The sequence below is a fragment of the Papio anubis genome, chromosome 11 (assembly GCF_008728515.1).
Source record: "Papio anubis isolate 15944 chromosome 11, Panubis1.0, whole genome shotgun sequence".
Lineage (NCBI taxonomy): Eukaryota > Metazoa > Chordata > Mammalia > Primates > Cercopithecidae > Papio > Papio anubis.
Window position 1 is genome coordinate 118785490 of NC_044986.1, and position 26467 is coordinate 118811956.

The 26467-nt window shown below is 46.1% G+C and overlaps 1 protein-coding gene across 3 annotated transcripts in view; it reads left to right on the forward strand.

The window, feature by feature from the left end:
- The first annotated feature begins 11615 nt into the window (after window positions 1–11615).
- Window positions 11616–26467, forward strand: part of SFMBT2 (Scm like with four mbt domains 2) — a 254395-nt gene continuing 239543 nt past the window's right edge. For 2 of the 3 annotated variants that reach the window (XM_021943027.2, XM_021943028.2), the window contains exon 1: window positions 11616–11746. The gene's annotated coding sequence lies outside the window, so the exon portion shown is untranslated. The remainder of the gene's footprint in view (window positions 11747–26467) is intronic. The other variant, XM_009213935.4, reaches the window with a different exon arrangement.

Genomic DNA, 26467 nt, shown 5'->3' on the forward strand with positions numbered 1-26467 from the left:
TCCTCTCAATCCTATAAAGTAAGAGGTTATTTCTTTTCTTTTCTTTTCTTTTTTCTTTTTCTTTTTTTTTTTTTTTTTGAGATGGAGTCTTACTCTGTCGCCCAGGCTGGAGTGTAGTGGCACGATCTCGACTCACTGCAACCTCTGCCTCCCAGATTCACGCGATTCTCCTGCCTCAGCCCTCCAAGTAGCTGGGATTACAGGTGTATGCCACCATGCCTGGGTAATTTTTGTACTTTTAGTAGAGACAGGGTTTCATTATGCTGGCCAGGCTGGTCTTGAACTCCCAACCTAGTGATCTGCCTGCTTTGGCCTCCCAAAGTGCTGGGATTACAGGCGTGAGCCACCACACCCAGCCAGTAAGAGGTAATTATGTCCATTTCACAGATGGCCAATCTGAGGTTCAGATAAATTCATTGACTTGCACACAATTTATTTAAGGGGATCATGGGATTTGAATCTAGGTCTCTTCATTCTTTATTCTTTTGTTCACTACTCTGGTCTGCAGTATTATTCTGTTACTACTCATTTCATGGGAATTTTTTTTAAGAGATGGGGGTCTTCCTGTGTCACCCAGGCCTAGTGCAGTGGCACAGTCACAGCTCACCGAAGCCTCGAACTCTGAGGCTCAAGTGATCCTCCTGCCTCAGCTTCCCAGGTAGCTGGGATTACAGATGCAAGCCACCATGCCTGGCTTCATGTGAATTTGTAACAATTTGTTTAGGAATATGCGATCAGTCCCATTGTCTGCTTTTCAAATTGGTCTTTAAAATTAGCTATCCTTTTAGGGTTTGACAAAGATTAAGTTTCACGAAAGTAATAAAGCATTGGTATATGTGAAGGCTTTGTTTTCAATGAGTACAATATAACTCAAGGCCTTTTAATATCTTATGACTCAGCTGCTAGCTACATTCTTGTTTGGAATATTTTATATGCATTGTCAGGAAGATGTAACTATTGACTAATAAAGAGAATAGAAAAAGCCAGAAAGGAAGGTTGAAAGAGGAATTAGAGGAATTACAGAGGGTGCAAGTCCATGGAAATGTAGAAAACAAATTTGGGATATGATCTGATTTATCATCAATATAGAATTATTGGATGTGTATTGAAGAGTATTGTAAGCTTGTGCTAAAATGCTATGAACGATGTGTATTTTAAACAGGTGACAGATGAGTAGATGGGGAGATGGAGGAGGTCGTACTTCTGAAGCCTCCGTTAAGTGCCAGTCTCCCTCTCTGAAAGAGAAATTTAGTCTTCATAATATTTTGGTGGGTAGGGTGGGGGTAGGTTTTCTTAGTCCTTTTTTTTAAGCTGAGAAAACTGAAGGGGGTAAGGAAGAGGAAGAGATGGGGAAAGAGAGAGAGAGAGAGGAAAGAAGTGAAACTAATAATGGCAGAACTGGGATCTAAGTCCAAGATCATCTATCTTCCATGTACAGGCTCCCTCCACTCTAACACGCTGCCTCATGGTGCATCCAACAGGACCATGGGGGTTTCCAAAGGCCTCTGGTGAATTTTGTAAAAAGACAATAATCACTGGATTTTAGTAGTGCCTAAGGGTAGCCCAAACTTCAATCAACACGAATGATTTTGACTCTTCAATAACATGAACATGAGAACACATATGTGCCATGTAACGTGATGCGGTGGTCTTAGACCTTTTTGGCACCAAGTACCAGTTTCGTGGAAGACGATTTTTCCATGGATGGGTGGTGGGGGATGGTTTCGGGATGATTCAAGAGCATTCCATTTATTGTGCCCTTTATTTTTATTACTATTCCATTGTAATATGTAATGAAATAATTATACAACTCACCATGATGTAGAATCAGTGGGAGCCGTAAGCTTGTTTTCCTGCAACTAAACGGTCCCATCTGGGAGTGATGGGAGACAGTGACACCCAAAGTGTGTTGTTTATGTTCAGCCTACTCTGTAATCTCACTTCGGTGGCTGTCACTGCAGAAAACCCTGCTTCCCAAAGATAGGGGGTTGTAGATGGAAGCAGGTTCTTCAGTGTTTTTGTGGCAATCTGAGGATATTCTGCCTTGACTTTAACCCAGAACGTAGGGAGATTTGAAGTTGTCTCAAACATACTTATAAGGCCACCAGATGCAGTTGTACGATTGAAGTCTATCAACTAACCTGCCACTGTAAAGCCTGCCACCAGATGACGCTTAATTGTCACTTGCCACTCACTGATAGGGTTTTGATATGAGTCTGCAAGCAATTGATCTATTATGGTCTCTGTGCAGTCGGACCTCTCTACTAACGTTAATCCATATTTGCAGCTGCTCCCAGTGCTAGCATCACCCCATCAGCTCCATCTCAGATCATCAGGCATTAGATTCTCGTAAGGAGCACACAACTTAGATCCTTGGCATGTACAGTTCACAATAGGGTTTGTGCTCCTATGAGAATCCAATGCCATCGCTGATCTGACAGGAGGTGGAGCTGAGGCAGTAGTGGGAGCAATGGGGAGTGACCGTAAGTACTGATAAAGCTTCGCTCGCTCAATGGACTTCTGACGTAATGGCTTGGCTACTCTCTAGCTGGTTATGTCAAACAGCTACTTAACTCCTCCAGCTCGTGGTTTCCTCATCCGCAAAGTGGGTATGACGACAGTAACTATCTCATGGGATTCAATGAGGTTAAATTACGACAAATGAACATCAGCACTTGGTACAGAGCCTGGCATGTAGTGTCGTATTGTTGTTGCTATTATCACATTCCAAATATCCTTGTCACTTTTTATTCTCAAACTTAGTTCCATTCAGGCCACAGTCATGATTCCTTCTATTTTCAACCCATTAAAAAAAATTAGCATTGGCATTGCTCATGAGCTTGCCCTGGCCCTCCTTTTCATTTTAGCCTTTTCTTCTGTTGCTAAATGATCCACATTCCTTCAATCTTCCATCCCATACATTATCCTCAGTCTCTGGCATCTGTACTCTCATAAATCGTGGGAATGGAGTTTATGGATAATGTGCCCAGGCTCTGGAGTCAGATTGAGTTAAAGTTTGGGCTTCAACACTTACTAGTCATGTATCTACAATGAGCTGGCTTAATCACTCTCAGCCCCTTCCTCAGTTTCTTTGTCTATAAAGTGGGGACAATAACACTGCCTACTATACAGGCTTGCTGTGGGGTTAAATGAGGTAGGATACATAAGGCCCTTGGAAGAGGGCTTGGCACCAAGTATGTGCTCAGTCAATATTAACTGTTGTAATTAATTCCCTGGCTTAAGGAAGTGTGTCTTTAGCAAGTGTACTCTATTGTTTGCTCAGATGCATTTGTATATTTTCTAGATTTTTTCATTTGTGCTATCCCTAAGGAATTGGTTTCTGATTTGGCATAATGCAAACCAAGAAAGAAATGAAAGGTGAGTGAGAGCACTTAAACACTGGGGTCTTTCAGTTGCGTGAACTACTTTGTTTCCATTGGCTTAAAGACCTAGAGAAAACACCGTTGCACTAACCATTCTGTACTTGAGGAGTTTTTATGTAGGTGAGATCAGAGTGATGAATGATGATGGATGGATGGATTCATTTCAGGTCCATTACAGTGCCAGCTTTACGTGGACGTTTACATGGGTTTTCTGATCACAGAGGCCACTGTGCAGGGAGGAATAGGAAGAGGGTGACACTTTTGCCTTCCCCCATTGCCATGCAAGCCACCCAAGCACTACAGAACAGAGAAATGGCTTCAGTTCAGTGTAAGGATGAATTTGCCAAGAGGAGTCAAAGATGGAATGAGCTATCTCTGGAGGGAGTGAGGAGTGAGGTGTTCAAACAGACCGCATGGTCATTTGTTGGGCTGTGTCCCCACCCAAATCTCATCTTGAATTATAATCCCCATAATCCCCATGTATTGAGGGAGGGACCCAGTGGGAGGTGATTGGATCCCGGGAGCAGTTTCTCCCATGTTGTTCTTGTGATAGTGAGTTCTCACCAGATCTGATGGTTTTATAAGGGGCTCTTCACCCTTTGCTTCACACACACATGCTCTCTCTCTTTTGCTCTTTCTGTCTCTCTTGCCACCATATAAGACATGACTCTTCCCCTTCAGCCGTGATTGTAAGTTTCCTGAGGCCTCCCCAGCCATGTGGAACTGTGAGTCAATTAAACCTCTTTTCTTTATAAATCAATTACCCAGTCTTGGGTATGTCTTTATAACAGTGTGAAAACAGATTAACATAGATAATGTAGAGAGGAGTTGGGCATGAGAGAGATGGCAGACCAGGTGACCTTTGCGGCTCATTCAACCTAAGAATCTAAATTCAGGGAAACTGGGTTTGATCCCTTGGGGGAACGCTTGGATTTGCTGTACGTGTTTGAACTGACTACTCTGTTGTGGTTTCCCATCTGGGAATACTAGAATTTCTTGCTTAAGTTAGAAGTTACAAGTTAATAGCTTATGACTATGGTGTTAAATATCATCAAACTTTTGTATAATTTATTCTTTCTTTCAAATGGAGCCAAGACAATACCAGGGTCTTTGTACTTACTGTTCCCATTCTCTGGAGCTCTCTGTTCAAATGCCACTTTCCTGACCCACTTTCATAAAAAATGTCATCCCCCCCCAACACCATACTTGTCATTGTCACTTCCTGTGCCTCCCCCTGCTTTACTCTTTTCCATGGGACTAACATCCACATGACACATTAGATATTCATTTCTTTGGTGCTGATCTCTCCTTGATGAACTGTAAGTGTCATGGAACAGGGCTTCGTCTGTCTTGTTCACCGTTATTTCAGATCCTAAAACAGTGCCTAGCACATAGCAGGTCTTCAATAAATATTTGTTGAATGAGAAAAAGATTTGCTTTTATTTTTCCTTAATTTTCCTCTATATCTAATTTATGTAAGTTTCTCTTCAAAAAATTGGTTTAGGAAACATTGAAAAATCTTTTGAGTTTCCTCCACCCCCAAGGTATGAAATTAAAATGAAAATCTCCAAGAATTCAGCAACAACATCCATTTCAGAGGCACTTACAAGGGTAAAAAAAAAAAAAAAAATCAGTCTTTAAAGGGATAAGAAAAAAAACATAGTGCTATGTTAAAATCTATTTTAAGTGACTCATTTTAAAAAATGGAAGCAATGTTACTTTTCAAAGAAACATGTAAGTACTCTATGTATAACATTCAAAGGATGAATGATTTGATATGAATACAATTCAGCTTATTTGTAGCCAAGGCTTCTAAGCCATCATCTGTAATCAAATATAGTAAGAACCTAATTCTTCCCTTAGTACTGATACCTGTATCTTCAATATTCTTTATTTTTTTAAAAATAAACAACAACAAAAAACTATCTAAAACATCTAAAAGCAAGTCAATGTCTATTTCCAGTAGATGGCACTGCAAATCAAGTCTTTGTAGATCTCATAACTATCACTTCTTTGATCATGATAATAATGATTTATTCTGTACTAAGATCATCTAAACCGACTTACACAGTGAAAATAAATAGGATGGCGATTCTGAGGCTACACAAAAGCTGAGATAGTTCAGTTCCCTAATACTGCTATCTCTCCTCTTGTATATCATAGTTGGGCACTTTTATTAAAGTAGTGGGTGAATGTAACAAATTGCCCATCATGCTTATTGATGAAACTGCTTTTTGATGTGGGATTTTTGGTCGCTTGTTTTAGTTTGTTTAGTCTATTTTGCAATACAAGTTCAATGGGACTCTTAATCCTTTTACACTATGTCAAATTCAACCTCATTCAGGCCAGTTATCATTCACAGAGGAAATACTGTTCTAGGATCACAGACCCACATCCCTGACCTGCACTGTGTTTACTGTTGTTTGTTTGTTGGTTGGTTGGGGCATGATCTTGCTCTGTCACCCAGGCTGGAGTGCAGTAGCATGATCATAGTTCACTGCAGTCTCAACTGCCTGGGCTCAGGCAATCCTCTTGCCTCAGCCTCCTGAGGAGTTGGGGCTGCAGGTGCACGCCACCATGCCCAGCTAATTTTTATTTTTTGTAGAGACAGGGTCTGGATATGTTGTTCAGGCTGGTCTCTGCCTCCTGGGCTCAAGCAATCCTCCTGCTTCAGTCTCCCAAAGGGCTGGGATTACAGGTGTGAGCCACTGCACCCAGTTGGGGGGTGTGTGTGTGTGTTTGCCAATAGATACCCTCAGTCGTAAAGGGGTTAAATTAGAAAGTGTAAACGGTCTAGACAACTCAAGTTCCACAAGAAAAAACTGAGACACAACCTGTGTTTCAATGACAGTGACAGTGGATGAAGACTCAGCTTTATGTGTAAGGAAATATATATTGAAAACATTTTTAAAGCATTTAAAAGGGATATTACACATAATATAGATTAGGAGTTATGAAATGTTATCATAGATGTAAAAAGTACCTGGAATAGTGTCTGGAACAAAGTAGGTACTAAATAAATCCTCTGTCTCCTTTTTGCTGTCTTTAACAGGGCCTGAGAGCCAGTCCCTGCTCTGTAACTCTGTCCTTTAAAAGGCCTCTGTCATTTAATCTCTCTGGACTGCAGCTCTCAAAACAACTGGAATTGAGGCCACAAAGTCTAAAATATGATGCCTAATACACAGTAAGATGCACAAGTGAAGGGTGTGATACCATGCATCCAGATGTACAAGCCAGTAGCTGCAGAAGTTGGGAATGACTTTTGTCAGAATATTCTTCTCAGTGGAGAAAGAAGCCATTAGTCAAAACTGGAACATCCACAAGCAAACCACCTCGGCTCTTTCAATAAATGTCCTAGGAGAGTTCAGACATCATGTCCTTTTATTTTTTTTCTTGAGACGGAGTCTCGCTCTGTTGCCCAGTCTGGAGTGCAATGGTGCGATCTTGGTTCACTGCAACCTCTGCCTCCTGGGTTCAAGCAATTCTCCTGTCTCAGCTTCCCGAGTAGCTGGGATTACAGGTGCATGCCACCAGGTTTTAGGGTTTTTTTTTTTTTTGTATTTTTAGTAGAGATGGGGTTTCACCGTTTTCCCTGGGCTGGTCTCGAACTCCTGAGCTCAGGCAATCCACCTGCCTCAGCCTCCCAAAGTGCTAGGATTACAGGTATGAGCCATCACGCCCGGCCTTCATGTACTTTTAAAAATATGCCCTGCAGTCTACTATTTTTTTCTTTTGTTGTCAAGGAAGCTTGACATTCCTTCAAATTATATAAGAGTCAATCGCAATAGTGTGTTTCTGAAATTTCTAGAAATGTATGAGAAAGTGCTCTGTTAGGTGGTGATATTTTGTGAACCAATACACATCACTACACTCATTGAGAACTCTAGTTATTTTCACAAGCCATCTCGATAACCCCAGGCTTTTCTCAGAAGGACAGTCATAGATACTCTCACCGGAGCCCCCACACTTTTATGGGCAACACAAAACTCATACAGTAAACGCAAAAACACAATAATAATCAAAAGAAGGCAGAAATATGACCTGAACGATACCTTCACTGAAGGGCAGTAAGGCAAAGAAGCCCTAACACTCTTTCCCTACAGATTCCTTTACTTAATCCTTTTTTATCCTCTGTGACCTCAGAATTTGATTGCTATATCAAATTGGCAGAATACCATATACAGCAATTGATGGCTTTGGGGTGGGGTCTATTGTTCAGCACTGTTTAGGGTCTGAAAGGACCTCCCAGAACATCTAGTCCAATCCCCTCATTTTACCCAGGAGGAAAGAATGGCTCAGAGAGGTCACTGGACTTACAGAGGTCACACAGATAACTAGTGATGAAGCAGTGACTGAGGTCATTGGGCTCCCAATACATTAGCCATTAAGTGCTTTAATTGGGGATAGAAGATAAGGAAAAAGGGTGAAACAATAAAAAGAGAGAATGTATTTAGATTTACTCTTTGTGACCTTAGGAGGCTGATGGAAAAATACTATCTTATGTAGCCTAAGAAAAAACAAGTTTTGGTTTAAAGGCTCTAGTAAAGAGAAGGTTGTACAAATTCTTCAAATATTTGGTTCTGGCCTCCTTTTTTCCTCCTTCGGCTTTCCTGTTAAGCTAGTATGTCTAATAGTTCATTAGAGAGTCTCTATATTAAGAAAGGATAATGGTTTATCTTCTGTTTTCTTTGGTTCATTTCCTTTTCCCAGTGGGAAGTGATAACTTAAACATGGAATAGGTATGAATAAATTGAACATTTTTCTTGGGTACGACTAATGCAACAGGATTTAAGTAATCATATGTCCTAAATATAAAGAAAATAAGTAGTACACATATAATTTTTCAAACTCCTCTGCAATAGTTTTTGTGATGTAATACTTAGGAATACACAGAAAATGAGATGAAAACTTTTCAATTGTTCTATTATATTTCTAATTTGTGCTGTATCATTAGACAAATAGAATAGCATCTAAATATTTTACAATTAACCAATTTGCCTCATTTATGTTAAAGAATTCCAAAGTCCCAACTTGATCTGTAGAGTGATGAAATTCATGGCTTAAACAAAATTTAGGAATGAAATAACATCTATAGTTAGTGTGATCAAAGGCTTATTTTTGTCAAGATTTTTAGTAAATATTAACAATATAGAGAAAAAGTCTTGTGTTGATAATGAGATTTTCATGACTCTGTTTGAGTTGGAGTGTATAAGCCTTCTCTACTTAAAAAAAGCAGTCACAATTTTTGTCAGCGCTTTATGCTTTGCTGACTGTGTGGAATTTTTTCCTATCTTTAATTGATTTAGGGTGCAACCTACATCTGGGTACCTATATCCCTAAAGTGTCTGGTTCTGAAATAAAAATGAAAGTTGAAAGGTATTGAAGTGGGATGAAGGGGCCACTTTAATTGCCTCAGGGAATCTCCTAACCAATTTTCATTTGCCTCATTGGTGCCCTTGGATAAAAGAGAATGGAGGTCGGTTGCAGAAAAGAAAATCAAGGAATCTTCAAAAAGTCACGTGCAAAAAGCAACACAAAAGTAGGAGGGAAAGGAGTTTTTTTTTTTTTTTTAACAATAACAATGCCACCATTGTGTGCTGCGACTTCCTGATTATATTTCTTAATCACGATAGGTAACCCTCCCCCAAAATCACCATTTTGTGGATCCAGGAGCAAAGTCATACGGGGTCTACGTACCCAAAACATTAAAAATATTCAACTCCTTCGGAGTAACCAGGTAACATAATGAACACACAGTCATACACCGTTTGGGATCAGGTGTTCTTTTACATTTGCTTTTATTTGGATGAAACAATGTTTCGTGCACAATAATGACTTAAAACTGGTAAACAAGCCTGGAGAGAGCGCGGTGGCTGGCTGCAGCTCACGTCTCCAAGACTCGAGCAGAAGGAAATTGCGTTCTTCCCCCGCCGCCCCCCACCGCCCCACCGACCCCAAGCCGCCAGGAAGCCCTGCGCTGGCACCGGGGCAAGCGCTGTCGGCTCCCGGGAGCTAAGCGAGGCCGCGCGGTCTGGGACGCACGTGGGAGGGTGCCGCCGCTGTCGCCCTGTGGGGCCAGGGCCACTGGGTAGGCGCAGCGCGGGCCAAGAGCGGGAGGCTCAGGGCAGGGGATCCGCACTCGGGGCCATTCCTGCCGCGGCGCGCCCTGAGCTTCAGCAATGCACAGGGTGGGGACCCCTCCAGGACAGTGGTGCGCCGAGGGGTCTGCCGGCCCCTCCCTCCCCACGGGCCCCGCAGTGTAGTGAAGGAGCCAGAAGAGGTGACTTGGCTGTTGAGACCCGGGGCCAGAACGGTGGAGAGTGTCTAGAGCCCACACTCCAGATTCCTGGACGCCGCAGTCAGTCCAGCAGGTTCCACCGGGAGCCGCCTTGGGGCTCAACGGGGAGGCGGCGGGGTGCAGGTGAGAGGGTTAATGCGCCCGGTTCGGTTGGTTTGAGGAGTCTCTGCTTTCAGCGACCCACAGGGCAAAGAGGCCAGGGCTCCGGCTTGGTGTCCCCCACAGCTGGGGACTGGAGAGCTGGAGGGGTCGCAGACTCAGGCTAGAGTTTAAAGTGCGCCGCACGGCGAGTCGCTGGACCCTTCTGGGTCTCACGTGGCTCCTATGTCACCTGGAGTGACAGGCCGGCGGAAGGAGCTTTAGTCGTCGCCCAGCGTTCTCCAAGGTGTAAGGAGGCAGGATTTTCCCATACTGGGGGCGCAGGGGGCCTCACGGCTGCGGACGCCCGCCCTGGATCTCTCAGCTCGGCGGATCCTTTAGGTGGAGGGGCGCTCTCCGGGGTCGCGGTTAGGCGACAGCGGCTTCCCGGCACGTCCCTCTGTATTTCTTCTAGATCAGCTCTGGCCCCACAGTCCAGGAGAGGGCCTGCCTGAGGACCTCTGCTCGTACCGCGCGCGGTCAGCCCGGGTCCCCTCACTCCCTGGCCGGCCCCTAGCCCTTCAGAGCGGACACCTCTCCTTAGGGATGCAGGGCGAGGAAGGGCGGGTGGAGCTGCGAACCCACGGGAACCTGGAGGACCTCTTGGCCCCCTGGAGAGGGGTACTGTGAGAAGGATTCATGGGACAGAGTTGGGAGACTGAGGAATTTTGCCCCTTTTGGCAACCATAAAAACCCTGAGCAAACGTGTCCATTCGCTATTTCGCAGAAATGCACAACGCAGGCCCACACCGGCATCTCTTCAAGGCCCCCTAGTTAAGGGCGCAGCGTTCTTCGGAAGCTCTTGGTCTTGCTACCAGGGCGTCACCCTCTTTTCCGCACTGGGGACGTTTCGTTCGGACTCTGCGCATCCGTTGCTCCTGAGGCCCTGGGAGCTCCGCGTTCCTCCCCAGGCGCGCCGCACAAAGTGCCCGCGGGCTCCGCAGACGTCCAACCCTGTCCGGGGTTCACGGCCGCTGGAGCTCTTCAACGGACCGCCGAGGGCCACGTTTGGCTGGGGCGCGAGCGACGTTTCTTTTCCCGCTCTATGAGGACCGGACTAGCCAGGCGCCTCATGAGACGCCGTGGCGGGCACGGCTACCTGGCAGCTAGCCCGGGCAGCCCCAACTTAATTTCCTGCCCCTCGGGGCACCTTTCCCTCGAATAGCTCTCCTCGGCCCCTCCAACCCTGCCCAAGGGGCCTGGAAATGTTCGCAGCTTCAAGAAAAGGCTCTGTTTAAGCGCAGGGTGGGGTGGGGCGGGCGGGGCCAAGGTTGCCCTAGGGATTGAATTTCTCTCCGCTCTCAGCGATCCCGGGCGGATAAAGCGCAAGTTTGTGCACACGGTCGGCTGAGCCATTGGAAACCCAGCGCACGAACCGCGGCCAGGGAAACGCGGAGTTTGCCCAGTTGTCCTTGTGGAGAGGTGTGCGGAAACCCCCGTGATGGGAACTTTCTGCAGATCATGTATGGAGGGAGCTCACAAAAAGGAGGAAGGGGAGCGCGGCGGGGAGGGGGCCGCTTGGGCGTGGAAGGTGCCAGGGTCCTGGGGGTACCCGCCCGCTTAGGCGCCGGGGGGTTGGCGCGGCGCGGGCGGAGGAAGGAGCCCATCATGTCCGGTAGGCTAATTGGCTTAAGAAATTTTGCAAGCGCTGGAAAAGGTCGTTGAAGGAGTTCGCTGCACGCGCGCGCGCGCGCGCACACACACACACACACACACAAAATCTTAAAAAAAAAAAAAAAGCGCTGAGCATGCGCACAGAGAGGATGCCATATTGGAATGAGCTGTAGTGGGAGCCGGAGGACCGGAGCGGGCGTGCGAGGCTGGCGGGGAGCGAGCGGGCAAGGGCGGGCGAACCAGCGAGGCCGGCGCCCTCCCGGGCGGCGCCCGGGTCCTGGGTCCACGCCGAGGGCACGACGAACTTCACCAGGTAGGACGCTGCGCCGGCTGCTGTGCCCGGCGCCCAGCAGCCCTCCGGCCCGCAGGTTGAGTGCGCCGGTCAGGGGCTTTTTCCAGCCTAGGAAAAAAAAGAAAAGGAAGCCCGAGCGAGCCGGGGTTGGAGGTGGGGGGTGGGGGAAGGCTGGGGAGGGTGCAGGGGAGCGAAAGAGAAGGGCAGGAGAAGAAAGCGACTGTACTTGAGCGAAGCCTCAAACTCCTCTGTGCGCTCCAGGTTGTCATTTTTTGCTTCCCGGGTCCCCTTCGCCTGCGTCTCCGGGCTCGGAAAAGCCGGGTCGTGCGGGAGTCCGTCCGGAGTTGCAAAGTGTCCTCCTCCCCCGGGCTCAGCCTGTCCCCTCCCGCCGCCCACCTCCCTCGTTTCTGCACTCATTTTAGCGACGCAGCCGCCGCTGCTACCTACCCCGCGCTCCCGCGTCTCCTCCGCGCTGGGGTCTCCCCTTTCTTTTGGTTTGGGTGGGAGAAAAAGATGGTGAGGACGGGGAATCGGAGACAGGCATGGGGGTAAAAAATCGTGCAGACATTCGGAATCGCCCCCTTGGAAACATTTGCCTGAGCAACTGAAATGAAATGGGCAGTAGTAGTTTTGGAGCGAGCTCCAGCGAGGATGGTCTTTTTGTTCATTTTTTTTTTTTTTGTCTTTAAAGTAATATCCTGTCACTTGGGGGCTTTCCGGTTGTCTTCTCTTATCCGACCCCCTTTCAAAATTACTGACTTGAGCTGGTTCTGGAGTTTATTTTTTAATATGCGTGTGTGTGTGTGTTTTGCAGAAATCCTCCAAAATGCAACTGTAGGAACTGCTAGATGTATTTATTGATTTTGACCCAGGGCGGTGGGAGGGGGCTGGCGGGAGCTGGGGGATCCTGGAGGGTGGGAAGTGGCTGATTCTTGGTGGCCGGCGCACATCCAGAGCGTGATCCGTACTCGTGTTTTCTTGGAAGCGCAGCTGCGGGGACGGAGTCTTTAGAAACCGTGCCAGTTTCAATATGGCGGGCTAAGGTGGCTTTTAAAAACTGAAAATAAAGGTTTTGAGGTGGGAAAAAACCCAGCTGAAGTTTCCACCCCTTAGTTTCGACTCTCTTTGGCTACCCCAGGAAGCGCTTTAGCGAATTAAGTGGGGCAAAAAAGAAGGAATGGGCTGCTCTTTTTTTTCCCGTGGTTAGAGTCTGTGTGTCAAGTCCATTGCTAGGGGGGAAAGGATGGAGAGGTGCCGCCGGCCCGGACCAGGGCACCGAAACGCAACTGTCGTGTGTGCCTGTGGATTAGTGTGCAGGCCTGTGTGTGCGCAGTTTTTTTGGGTGTGTGTGTCAAAGAGAACCGCCCCGAATGTGTGTGTGCGTCTTGGAACCAGACCCTGCCATGATTTGACGTGACAAACTGCGGACACGTGGTGCAAAATACATGAGGGCAGAGAGAGTGATTTATTTTGGCTTTCTAGGAGACGAGCTAGCCCTCGCCTCGTGTGTGCTGGCTCCTGCGCGGGTAGATCCGCTAGTAGGTGGGGCGAGGAGGTGCTTATTAAAAGGACTAACTGTCCTGGGTATTGGGTGCAATCGGGCTGCAGACGCCAGCCGGATTTCGTGTGTGCAGGGGGCGCGTTGCACTTAATGGTGGGCTCCTGCTTTCCTCCACCGCCGCGCTGGGGTGGGAAGTGGGGGACCGGAACCGAGGCTTGGAGAAGACCAAAGTGGTGGTGGCGGTGGTGGTGGTGTGGGACAGAAGGGCGGGAGCATGCGGATCTTGGCAGACAAGCACTTAAGGTCGAGGCGAGGGGTTGCCTTTCTTACTTTTGGGTTTCGCGCTCTAGGGAAGGTGGGGGATGGGGACAGCGGTTTGAGAAAAAATTGTCCCTTGCTCTGCTTAGGAACCTTCTCGGCGCATCGGAGAGGGGCGTCTTCTTGTCTTGGCTGGCACGGAGGCCGGGTGGTCGCCAAGGGATGTGAGTGGGCGGCGAAGTGTGAGGGAAAGGTCGGCGTTCCGGGGCGGGGAGGATCTGGGAGTGGAGTTTGCAGACAAAATCGGAGTCAGGCAGAGGAGCCGGAGGGAAAGCCAGCACACGCGAGCTCGGGTGAGAGCCACCGGAATGCGGGAACGCAGCTTAGCCGGGAACAGGGGTTCCCGACAGGGGTCGCCCGTGGCCAGGACGCGGCCGCTGAACAGAGGTCGCGCGGCGGTGCCTGCCCGAGGGACCTCGTGGGCGGGGGCCACACGGCGGCCGTGCACGGTCCCCGGGGCTGGCATGGGCAGGTGGGAGGACCTCCTCTGGGCCCGCGAACCTGATCTGGCAGCGGCCAGGTGCCTGGAGGCGTTTTTAAATGATAAGGTTACAAAGACGTGTTGGCCAGGTCTGTAGTTAGCGCAGCAACGTGGTTTGCAGGAGCGCAGAGCGAGACTGGACAGGGTCCCTCGGACGCCGTGCTGTCGGTGGGTGGGGGCCGGGAGCAAGCGGCACTGGCTTGGAGACCTCGCGGCAGGTGACCCCTCCCACCTGGGCGGCGAGGCTGAGCGATGGCGACGCGCTGGCCAGGACGCGTCCATGGCTCCTCCAGCCTGCGCTTGGGCGCGCCCTCCTGGGGCCGGCTTTCCTATGGGCCCCACGAGATGGGAGCAGCCTAAAATGGCTCTGTGCTGCGAAGCTGCAGTTTCAGCCGCGAACCCCTCCCCTTGTCCTCCTGACGTCGCCGCTGACAAGCGCACAATTTACTCCAACGCCCCGAAACCCGCGATTTTGCACGGGGCCGTGCCATGGAAGCGGATGTACAGTTGATTACAAAGAACATTCCACAGGATTCTCGAAGGGCCCAAGTTTTTCCTTTTGGTGGGGGGAAGGGAGGAGCCGAGACGGGGCAGGAGCCCGGCCGACCACCGCTCTGGCACCCAGGGGCTCGGGGCGCACCAGTAGCTGGGCCTGGGGAGCTGGATGCGCGAAAAGCCGAGGTAGTTCCCGGGGACGCGGATCGGGACCATGCGGGGCAATAGCCATGGACGCCGGTGCTCGTGCTTGATGACGTTTGTGGTGTCCGAGAATCCCAGGACGAGGCCGGAAAGCCTGGGAGACCGTTCCCAAACTTCTGGAGACCAGCTCGCAGTTTCGCTTTCGGAATTTTCAGGATCTTTGGGCTTTTAAAGTTGGGATTCCGAGAAGGCAGGGCGAGGCTCGTGACCCTGACGATCGGCCGCCCGACTTCTCGCCCATCCCAGCGTTCTCTGCCTTGTTTCCCTGAACCTTGCCGAACCGAGCCGGGTTTGGGGTTCCAGGGCCTCGCGCGCCAACCCCAGCCGCGTCCTGAGGGTTCCCGCGGCGCAGCCGCGGCTGATCCGAGGCCATTGGTGGGAAACCAGTTTAGACGAGGCCGACCCCTCTTGGATCTGGCTCTGTTGCGGCTGCCCGCCACTCTCCGTCCCCCCGCCACTCTTGCACCATAGAGAAGGGAACTGGGAGACCCACTAGCGTGTCTGCACCAAGGGAATGGACCGAGGTTCCACCAGGTCGCAGAAAAGGAAAAAACAGACTTAAATGTGGCCTCGTTTCCTGGGGAGGCTGTTGGGGGTGGGGAGGGAGTTGAGGGGTAAGTGGGTTGGGGGAGGGGAGAAGCCTTGTTGCTCAGAAGGAATTGTTCCCTAGGCCCTCCCTGAAGATACGAGGTCTGCTACTTTTTCCCTACTAAGCATTAAATTTGCACACACTCTGCTTTCTCCCTTCCATAAATAAATACTCTCTCAGATCTTATCTTTGCTCTCGCTGGGACCAAGCTGCCTGCCTGCAAGAGAGTGGGAGACACCCAGGCATGTCCCCCCTCTGCCAACCGTCCAGGTCCCCACCAAAGAGTTTACTGTTTGCAGGATCCATTCCTGGGCTAGTGCAGAACGCTGTCCCGCGGCAGGGGGTCTGGCAACCCCCATCCTGGAATAGAGAGTGGTCAACCACTCTGTTTTGATGTGTGTTGCTCTAGAAGTGCCGGTGGAGGCCTCTGAGGCGGGAACTGTTTCTCATTTCCCCTTGGGATACATCCATCCTGAACCTCAAACAGCAGGTCCTGCTGGCAGATGCGTTTCAGTAATGATGGGAGTAATACATCGCAGAGTTTTTCCTCTTCCTGTGTTCTTGCAGACATTATAGACTTTTTTTTTTTTTTTTAAACATTGCTTGTTATAAATAACTGGCTTCACGATTCTTGACTTAAAGTCAAGACTTTAAAAAAGCCAGAAAAGGTTCCTGACTCTTCCCTGTTTTGTTTTCATCATAAAGCTTTCCTGGGAGTACTAAACATGTGTCCATTTTCCATTGCTGCCCACTCTAGGTAAGGTGGCATTTTTTTTTTTTTCAACACTGCCCCCAAAGGACTCCCACATTTGACAGGAAATAGTGAGTGATGGAAGCATTGCTTTGAATAGTAAGAAAATGAGGTTCCATTTTATTGATACACGATGTTTTGGGGATATAAAAAGTGCATAAAGGAAATTTACTCTCTCCAGGCCCTACACTTATGCCTAAAAATTTTTGTCAGATTATCAGAGTTTTCTTTTCTTTTTTTTTTTTTTTTTAAATAATTTGAACAGAAAGAGTTCACTGTGGGATTTGAATGACCTACAGTTCTAGTATACTTGGGTTGGACATTTCTCTCTTTGTATTTTATTACTCTGAACTTTTGAGGTTCATGGGTGCAGTGGTCAGAAGGAAATTTTACCGTGCTCTAAAGTAAGAACTCATAAACATTTTTGTACCAAAATGACATTGGGACCTGTAATTCAGGATGCATTTTGTGGTTTTTCTAACCATTCTCACATCTATGTTACCTCAGCAGCAACTTATTGCCCCCATCCTACAAATTAAAAAAAAAAAAAAAAAAAAGATGTTGGGAAATTATATATCACAACAAACCAGGAAGTCAATGTGTGTATTCAGTTTGGTGATCCAGGATCTGTGGACACTAGCTGGTAAGGGGGGGGGGGGGGGGTGGGGGGTGGGGGGGGTGGGGTGAGTAATCAGGCCCAGTGTCTAGGTGGAGATGGTTCTGTTCAGCTGTGGGATCTGGGACAAGTGAGTCACCTTTCTCAGCCTCAACCTCCTTATCTACAAAATAAAGGTGCTGGCCTGGAATCTCACTCAAAGATCTCTGTGCTTCTATCTGGGAAAAATACATCTGTGATTCAGTACATCTATGCAGACAGGCCCAAGAGATTCATCGTTCATACTCATGTTCCCCAAAGGATGGTGAAAACATGACTGGCCTTAGGTAACATCCATGCGCAACTGTGCTTGTGAAGGCAGCAGCTGCGCTGTGGGCCCTGCTGCTGAGTAAAGTACTGTTGTTAAGTGAGGTAAGCTCCACATGGGGTCATGTTTTCATTTGTGTTCTGGAAAAGGTGAAGCATAGAGAAGATGGAGGCTTATACGTATGTGGCCTTCCCACATAACCCCATAAAGGTATGGACTGGGTTAGAGCAGTGTGCCTTTGAATACAAGCAGTGAGGAAACACCTGACGTCATCTTGTTCTAATGATTTCCAAGCTCAAAGAGACTCTTCCAGATAGCACAGTGTACCCCACCATTCCAGACAGGAGGGTGCTTGGACCTCCTGGGTCTGTGTTTATGATATGGATGATGACTGCAGCCTTCTGGTTGCCAGCAAGTGAGTGAGAGCGTCCACTCTGAAGTTCAAGGTTTTTCGTTCCTAGGGTTTAGGTTTGGCCGCTGGGCAGTACTTCCTCTCTTTGTTAGACTAAAAGTTTCTGGGACAATTCCTAAGAAAAATACTCTTGTCGGCTAAAACAAGTGTTGGCTGCGTTTAAGTCAAGTGTAAATAAGATGTTTACAAAACTGTGTTGTAAGGAAGGGAAGATAGTCTGCTTAGAACTTTCAGTATAAGAAAGAATGTGTCACATGATTCATGTAAGGTTTCCAAGTAAAATCCTTCAGGATTGGTTTTGCATGATCAGTTCATCACTGTGCTGTTGAAAAGATGCCACCTTAACACTTCCCATCTGGTTGGCCTGTAGTAAATTTTAAAAAGCAAAAGTGATCATATGTCAACCATGCGCTGATGGTTAGGGTCCCTCACGTTATTGATGAGATGGCACGTCTAGGCTTCCATTCATGTGTGTTTTTGACATTGATTAAAGAAAGAATCCATTGTGTTTCTCTGTTTCATTCCTTTCTCATTTTCTGAGAAGCAAAAATGACACATTTTGATAGATCCAGGGCTTGCCTAAAGCATTTGGTGACTTCTGCAAAGTAGGACAAATAACGTTAGCAACTGTGATGAGACAAGAAGTGTATGGAGGTGTGGGACGTGTGGGAGAAGGGGCAGGCTTTCATCTTGTGAATTTTTCCCTGTAGTTTTATTGGCCAAGAAAAAGATGTCTTATAAACAGATGTTAAGGTATGCCTTCCCTGCTTTCTGCCAAACTTGGCAAGTTGTTTTTTTCCCCTCCATTTCAATCAACAGTAATATATGAATGGAATCACTTTAAGGAATGATACAAGAGTGTGAAATTCCAACTCTAAGTTCCTACAAAGTCTTGTTTTAAATATAACTTAAATGAGCACCTACAAGGAATGGGACATTTGGATTGTCGGTCTAGAGATTTAGCAGTGAAAGGATTGTGAATTAATCTGATGTGAAATTACCTCTTTACTCCAAATACTCTTTATTTAAAAATATTTTTAGATTTTTAGAAAGCTTTTATGGATACATACTAATGGTACATGTGTATGGAGTGCATGTGATATTTTGATACAAGCGTACAGTGTGGGATGAGCAAATCAGAGTCATTGGGATCCATCACCTCAAGCATGTATCATTTGTTTGTGTTACAAGCATTCCAATCCAGTTCTTCCAATACTTTTAAAAATAAAATTAAAAAAAGCTGCTTATTTAAATATCTGCTGTTGGCCAGCGACTCTTCTTATTGCTTCATATTTATATTTCATCTATTTTAGGAGAGTTTTGTTGTCCTCCTTTTACAGAGGAGACGGACTTTAGATAGCTTGAGTTACTTGCCCAGAGCGCCAGCCAGCAGGAGAGAGAGTTATTTGAAATCCTAGTCTTACATGTTGTCTTAAGATTGTAACTGCTACCTCTTGATTGCTTACTACTGTGTGTGAGATACTTGCATAGCACTTTATTTATTTTTATTTATTGGCTTATTTTGAAACGGACTTTGGCTCTGTCATCCAGGCTAGAGTACAGTGGTGCGATCTCAGCTCATTGCAACCTCTGGCTCCTGGGTTCAAGTGATTCTCCTACCTCAGCCTCCCAGGTAGCTGGGACTATAGGTGCACACCACCATGCCCAGCTAATTTTATGTTTTTAGTGGAGATGGGGTTTCACCATGTTGGCCAGGCTGGTCTTGAACTACTGACCTCAAGTGATCCTCCCGCCTCAGCCTCCCAAAGTGCTGGGATTACAGGCGTGAGCCACCATTCCTGGTCTCGCCTTGCACTTTAAACCATTCACTTATTTAATTTTTATAGGTGGGGGTTGTTTTATTTATTTCATTGATTTGGAAATTGAGTCTTTGGAGAGGTTATACAGGGTCATTCTAATAGGGTTTGTGTTTAGTAGTTAATTTTGAAATGGAGTAAGACTAAATCATTCTCTTTTTGGATTTAGTTCAGATGGTTGCAGGAGAGCAGAGCTTTTCAAGGACGCTTACATTACTTTTTTAAATGTATAAGTGCAGATGCTTAGTTAGGACAGAATGTTGTTTCCTATCATATGAACTGACGATTTAAGATTTGAAAAGTGTTGCATTTCTGAAATTTCATCTTTGTTAGAAAATAATTGATTTTAATATAAATCAGTTTTCTCCCCCTGAATGTAGGTAAGAATATGTTTTAAATAAAAGTCCTTGGTAGAAATGAAAAAAAGACACTATTGAAAGCTAGCGGAAGAGGCTAGAATTTTCCCTTCCAAACAGTGTTGGCCACTGAAGAGAACAGTCTTTTAGAGTGAACTTCAGTTTTTGGTCATTTACTGAATTATTTCCTTTTCATGTAGAAAACTGAAGACAGACACAACAGCTGCTCTTTTTGTGAGTCCCAGGTACACACCGTTTTGTGCCTCCTCAGTCTTGTCAGCTGCTTCTAGACCCCTTCCCTGGTACTGTTGGCCTGGGACTGTGAAGGTGGAGACTCAAAGGCCCTTGCTCTGTATTGGTGGAAATTAACTGCACTTCTTTTAATGGGCCAGGGAAAAAGTCAAATTTTGCCAAATTGAAGTGGCTGAATTTTCACAGTTGGTATTATTTTTAGGAAGTGCACTAAATTTGAGGTATTATAAATAAAGCATAGTTGGATGGTTAGAGTGAACCAAGTCCTGGGAATTCGCAAGCCCTATTTCTGGTTCAGGACTTTTGGTGTGACCCTGGCTAATCCCTTTCATCTTCACCCTCCTCTATATTTGATTTTTCCTGCGATGGATGGCAGGATAGAATATTTACTAGGCACAAGTATAGTTTAAAAACCTGCTTTAAGAGGTGGAAGACATGTTTACTTAAGCTTTTGGCGTTGGGACAAATATACTATCTTTTTATTAGAGAAAAATCTCTCTGACTCTTTTACAAGGTACACACTTCACAACTGCAGAGGAAGCATTCGTGTTTGCAGTCACTTTTCTTTTTTCCCATCTCTAGATTGGGAAGGACATTTCTTTCCGGGTGGGCTTTATATATATATATCTAATTATATATATATAAAAAAATATATATATATAAATTTAGATATGTAAATATATATTTATATATCTAAATGTTATATAAATTTAGATATGTATATATATATTTATATATCTAAATGTTATATATTTAGATACGTATTTTTTATATATAAATATTTATATATTTAGATATATATTTATATGCATCAATATTTATATATATATTTATGTATATATACTCAGTAGTCACCATTTTGCCTGTGTACTAAACAGAACTACTCCCTGGTGATGCAAGAGCTCTCTGTCTCCTGTCTGCATTGTATCTGTCACCGGATATAAATGGTACCAATTGGTACGTGGCTTAGGTTGCAGTTCTTCAATTAAAGACAGACATTCGTGGGAGACCGTTCTAAATAGCCTACAGTCGGTATTCCGTTGGAATGAGATGCATGGCTTGTGCGGAACTCATGGAGAAATGTCCATGGACCAGCATGCTGTGGAGTTAGCCACAGAAAAAGTCAAGGGCATAGAATGAAAAGCACACTGCCAACATTTAGGTTGGATTATGGTAGTGTTTGCATTTGTACCTGCAGGGAGAGACTGAGTTCACCTTCCTGAGCACAGAGAAGTGGGAAAGAGGAGTCTTTGGAAGGAGGTTTTGGGTAGGAAGATCAGGGTTTATCTTGAGCCCATCACCCTGGCGATGTCTGAACCAGAGGACAGAGGTCATAAATATGCGTGAGGACATCAGAGGGCAACATTTACTTTCCGGGCAGCCTCCTTCTTTTGTCAATTACTTTCATCGTTGGTTTTAATTCCCTAAGTTAAACTTTATCTGCCTGTGGAGATACTTTAATCACAATTGTTCTTTCATAGCACAAATTATATTTATAAACAAACAGGAGGTATAAGATGACTCCTCCAGCTCCCTGTGCTGGAAGTTGTGGGTTGAATCCTGGTGTGTCCTTTGACCTGGATGTATTTGCTCAGAGAAAGTCAACATGAATATCATGGTTGAGAGGTGTAGTCTGTATCCTACATGTTTGGTGTTTTCTCATCTCACTTGCAGCCTCAACCTGAATTTTCCCATTGACCTAACGCAAAGGAGGCTTTTAAGGTCCCAAGTGCGCAAAAAGGTGTGTGCTTAAGAGACTTACCACCCGGGCTCTTTTTGGAGGGGAGAGTCTCACTCTGCCGGCCAGACTGGAGTGCAGTGGCACGATCTCGGCTCATTGCAACCTCCGTTTCCCCGGGCTCAAGCAATTCTCCTGCCTCAGCCTCCCAAGTACCTGGGATTACAGGCGTGTGCCACCACACCTGGCTGATTTTTGTAGTTTTAGTGCAGACGGGGTTTCACCATGTTGGCCAGGCTGGTCTCGAACTCCCGACCTCAGGTAATCCGCCCGCCTCAGCCTCCTAAAGTGCTGGGATTACAGGCATGAGCCACCGCGCCTGGCCGGAGGGGATGCTTTTCGAGAGGTTTGTTCTGTGGCCGGTGAGATCCTTGGGGCTTTCCAAGGAGAGGACTTTTCTGACGAGTGGAAGAGGCAGCAGAGGAGGCCCCAAGCCAGACAGGCTCTTCTGAGAAGCATTCTCGTGTCCCTGTGCTAATTAAAAAGGAAAAGAAGTTCGACGGAATGCAGCTGCCAGGGTTTCCTATTGAAGCTGACAGCTTTCAAGAGCCTGGGAGGCCTGATGCCCTGGAGGAACTAATCCCTGCCAAGTCTGTGCCCCCTGCCTTTAGGTGAGGAGATGCCAACCGCTGGATGCCATCAGCTTCATAGAAGCCGACAGCTGTGGGGCAATTTGGCGTTTTTTTCTCTTCTTGCCTTCTCCCTAATGCACCCTCTGTGGGACGATTATTGAAAGATAGCCAACCCTGGGATGAGAGATAACCATCGCAGCCCTGCACGCTGCTGCTTGGAGAAAGAGATAGCCCTTGTACAGTAACAGACAGTGTTTATGGCGAAGCTTGGGATTTGGTCCTTGTCATTCATTGCCTTTAAAACTGACCGAACTGTGCTGTGTGCTTCCTAGAGAGCTGTAAAGTGCAGAAAGAAAGAATCCTCCTTCCCTCTTCCTCCCTCTACCACTGTGAACTTTAGTGGCCTTGGACAAGTGATGAGATTAGGTCTTTGAGTAGCTAGCTGGGCACTCAGGGCCACATGTCAACTGGCCACTACATATTTCTCAGGTTCTCCTGCCCATTTCCCAGTGCACTCTCTGGGACCAGAGAGGCAGAGCTCACCCTGCCTCCCCCTTAGCCTGGAGGAACCTCCCATTCCTCCGGCTTGTCAGACATCACAGTTGTCTCCAGGCCCGGCTCAGATCCACCTTTTTCATGAAAGCTTTTGTGATGTGGCTCAGACCATGGTGACTATTCCCTTCTTTCAGTCTCTGTTCCATCCTAGTGGATGCTCTATTATTTTCTCCTGCCACATCCTCTTGATTATAACAAGGAAGGTGAGTGGAAACTTACCTTCCCTGACATGCTTGAGTGGGAGATGAGAGTGAGGAAGCTTCTAGGACAGTCCCTTCTTTTTACAGCTGAGGACAATGTTGCTTGGGGCACTTAAAGGCCAGGAGCACATTCTGGTGCCTGATAAGACATTATCGTATGGACGCAGGCCTCCTGCCAGTCCTGCACATTTTTTGAGTTCTTTACTGACCATAGTAAGTGAGAGTGTTTTTATTTACTTTGCATAATGATTTTCAGGCAGACTCTGGTAAACTTCCTTCATGCACTTAAATGATATAATTTATAAAATTTGGTGGATAGGCCAGGCGCAGTGGCTCACGCCTGTAATCCCAGCACTTTGGGAGGCTGAGACAGGCAGATCACTTGAGGTCAGGAGTTTGAGACCAGCCTGGCCAACATGGTGAAATCCCATCTCTACTAAAAGTAAAAAATTGGCTGGGTGTGGTGGCACACGCCTATAATCCCAGCTACTCAGGAGGCTGAGGCAGGAGAATCACTTGAACCCAGGAGGCAGAGGTTGCAGTGAGCTGAGATCGTGCCACCGCACTCCAGCCTGGGCTATAGACGTAGCTAGACTCCATCTCAAAAAACAAAAAACAAAAAACAAAACCCGAAAACCTTGGTGGATAGGAGATGTCTATATACTCCCGTTGTAGGAATCTCCGACTAGAATGCAGGGCTCCACAGGCAAGGGTTTCCCGCTGGCTGATAACTTCACGGGGTTGGGACTCTTCATCTCTTCATTATTGGTATTTTGGTTAACAGTGGGAGAAGAACTTCTTTTGGTATTTTGAACTTCGTGGCACCTCTCAAGCATTATTGCTGTGCATTTGTTTGGCTTGAAGTCATCAGTTCATAAAATCCACCCAGAAAATTACGCCCTAATTAGGCATTATCCATACATGTCTGACTTACAGAAGCCTTCCTTGTAAGTTTCTTTACTGTTTGAGTCTCATGATGGTATGGACAACACAAGATCTACTTAAAATGACTTATCTGCATTTGTATGTAATGCAATACACAAATCTATTGGGGAATATAAGGTTTACTTAGCTCTTTTGCAAACTTGGGGGGGATGCTGTAATTTATTCCTTTTAATATTTATAAGGGACAGGGAAATCCTGTGTGTAGGGTTTGTCCAATAGGTTTGAACCCAGTGCGACTACATCTCTGCTAATTCTAAAACTGCTGCATTTTGAATAAGGCCCCATTTACACCATGTACCCACCAAAATTAAAAAAAAAAAAAAGGCCCTGTGACCAAACTCAGTCTTCTGCTTAGCGAAGGATGGGGATGACTTTTGTGGCTTGGGTGTAAATTTCTGGTACAAGAAGTACCTTGATGCAAAGACCTGTTTTGTAGCAGTGTTTAACTGGGTATTGCAAAACCTCATCCTTCTTTGTAGTAAATAAAAATTTGTTGGCAAAGAGTAAATAAACCTACTTTCAAGATGGTGCACTTTGATTGTTTTCTTCTCCTGAGCAACTAACTTGGAAGCCTGTTGTTTTTCTCCTTTGCACATGCCCATTTTTGAACAACTGATTTGTTCACCTTATGCTCTGGGGCAATATATGCTGTTTGATTGGGAGGTTAAGCGGTGACAGTAAAAACCATGAATTAGAAGACACCGAATGCTATTGTGTGAATAGGAGGTATTTACTCCTCGAGTGCCTGTTATCCCCAACAGATCTTATTTCCTGGTATTGAGGCATGAATCTGATTTTAAAAATTAGCATTTTTTTTATGCCAGGGCAGCAATTTGTGTCAGATTTCAATCTATTCTGAGTGAAAACCAATGTAAGCCTTGTTGAAAAATGGTGAGTAAATTGCTGTCCTAATCAAGGTAAATCAAGCTCTGAGCATATGGCGGATGACACGATGAACTTCTGCCCCGAACAATCAGCTCGTCTCACTTGATGATGGGATGAGGCAAGGCCTGTCTGTTCTTAGAAAGGCTGTGAGTTGGTTGGTGAGAGTGGGGGAGAGATGTACTTAGTTAGGTATTATTAGCAGAGTGACCTGGGTGACAGGGCGAGTATAAATAGAAGAAAGCTCGCGTTGATAATAGCGCTTGGCACTTAACACCGCTTTTCATCTTCAAAGCCGTTTACAGATGCGGTTCTTCTTGGTACTGCTGCGATTCTGGGCTGTTGTGTGTTGCTTCTTAGGAACATGGAAGCAGTGATTTTCAGAGACCAAGATTTCGGCTCAAAATTTGGTGGTACCTCCTTTCAGAATCCTTTGAGATTTTTCCCTTTTGATTGAAATATTTTGAAAGGTCTCGGCATAGATGCCTGTGCTCATTTTGAAATTCCTGGAGTGTGAAATGAGACAGCTATCTCTGTGATTTAGACGTGCTAAGCGATTTTCAAGGGCGGCTACAGCACGTCTGGAATTTCGCAAGCATTTCGCTTAGACCTTCACGTTTTATTTTCATTGGGAGATTATTATCTTTTCTGAATCATTAAAAAAACCCCAAAAAACCAAAAAACCAACTGTAACCCCTTTCCCTTTGCCGACTGATAAACCTGAAGTTGAGTATGTTATTACTTAGCACAAATGCCATTTTCTTGGACGTCTTGAAGGCAGATCAGTTTGGAAGGTCTGAGTCATTGGTGGCTTTCACTGTAGTGAGTCCTTCCTGAGCAGTGAGCCCTGGGGAGCCTGCCTCGATGAATGGAGATGAGACTGATTTCTAATGCTTATGTAGCTTTGTTATCACAGTTTCAAGTTTCACTTTTTCACTTGAGTTTGGATGACTCCAATTGCACAATGATAGTTTTACATTTCTCGTGTCTAATAAGACAAAATTGAAGTGGAAAATGCTCTATTAGAATTAGCATAAGGGAAGGAGAGAATTTATGGACTCTTATAACTGGAAAGCTGAAATTGGAACTGGACTTATCTTTATTGCTTTGATTTTAAGAGGGAGATCTTTCTTCTAGCCAAATTTGCCTAATATTGGGGAAGAAACGGATTGTGTCTGTTTGGAATGCCCGATTCTAAATCAGGGACAGTAGGCGGGAAACCGTAAGCATTTCTGTACTGGAAACTGAGAAGTCCTTTTCTGTGTAATTTGACCAAACTAAGAGAAAAGTCTTAAACTCACTAATGTTGAGGTTTCCTCCCTGGAAACCCCAAATCTCTATACATTGATTTCCCTATTTAACAACCATGTGCCGAGAGATACCAGTCAGCCTTTTGTTTTGTTTTGTTTGAGACAGAATCACGCTCTGTCGCCCAGGCTGTAGTGCAGTGGCACAATCTCGGTTCACTACAACCTCCCTCTCCCGGGTTCAAGCAATTCTCCTGCCTCAGCCTCCCTAGTAGCTGGAATTACAGGTGCCCGCCACCACGCCTGGCTAATTTTTGTACTTTTATTAGAGGCAGGGTTTTACCATGTTGGCCAGGCTGGTCTCGAGCTCCTAACTTCAGCTGATCTGCCTGCCTTGGCCTCCCAAAGTGCTGGGATTACACGTGTGAGCCATCTTACCTGGCCCAGTCAGCCTTTTAATTTCCTACTCTGCAACATCAGCAAACATCTAAGAATTACTGGACT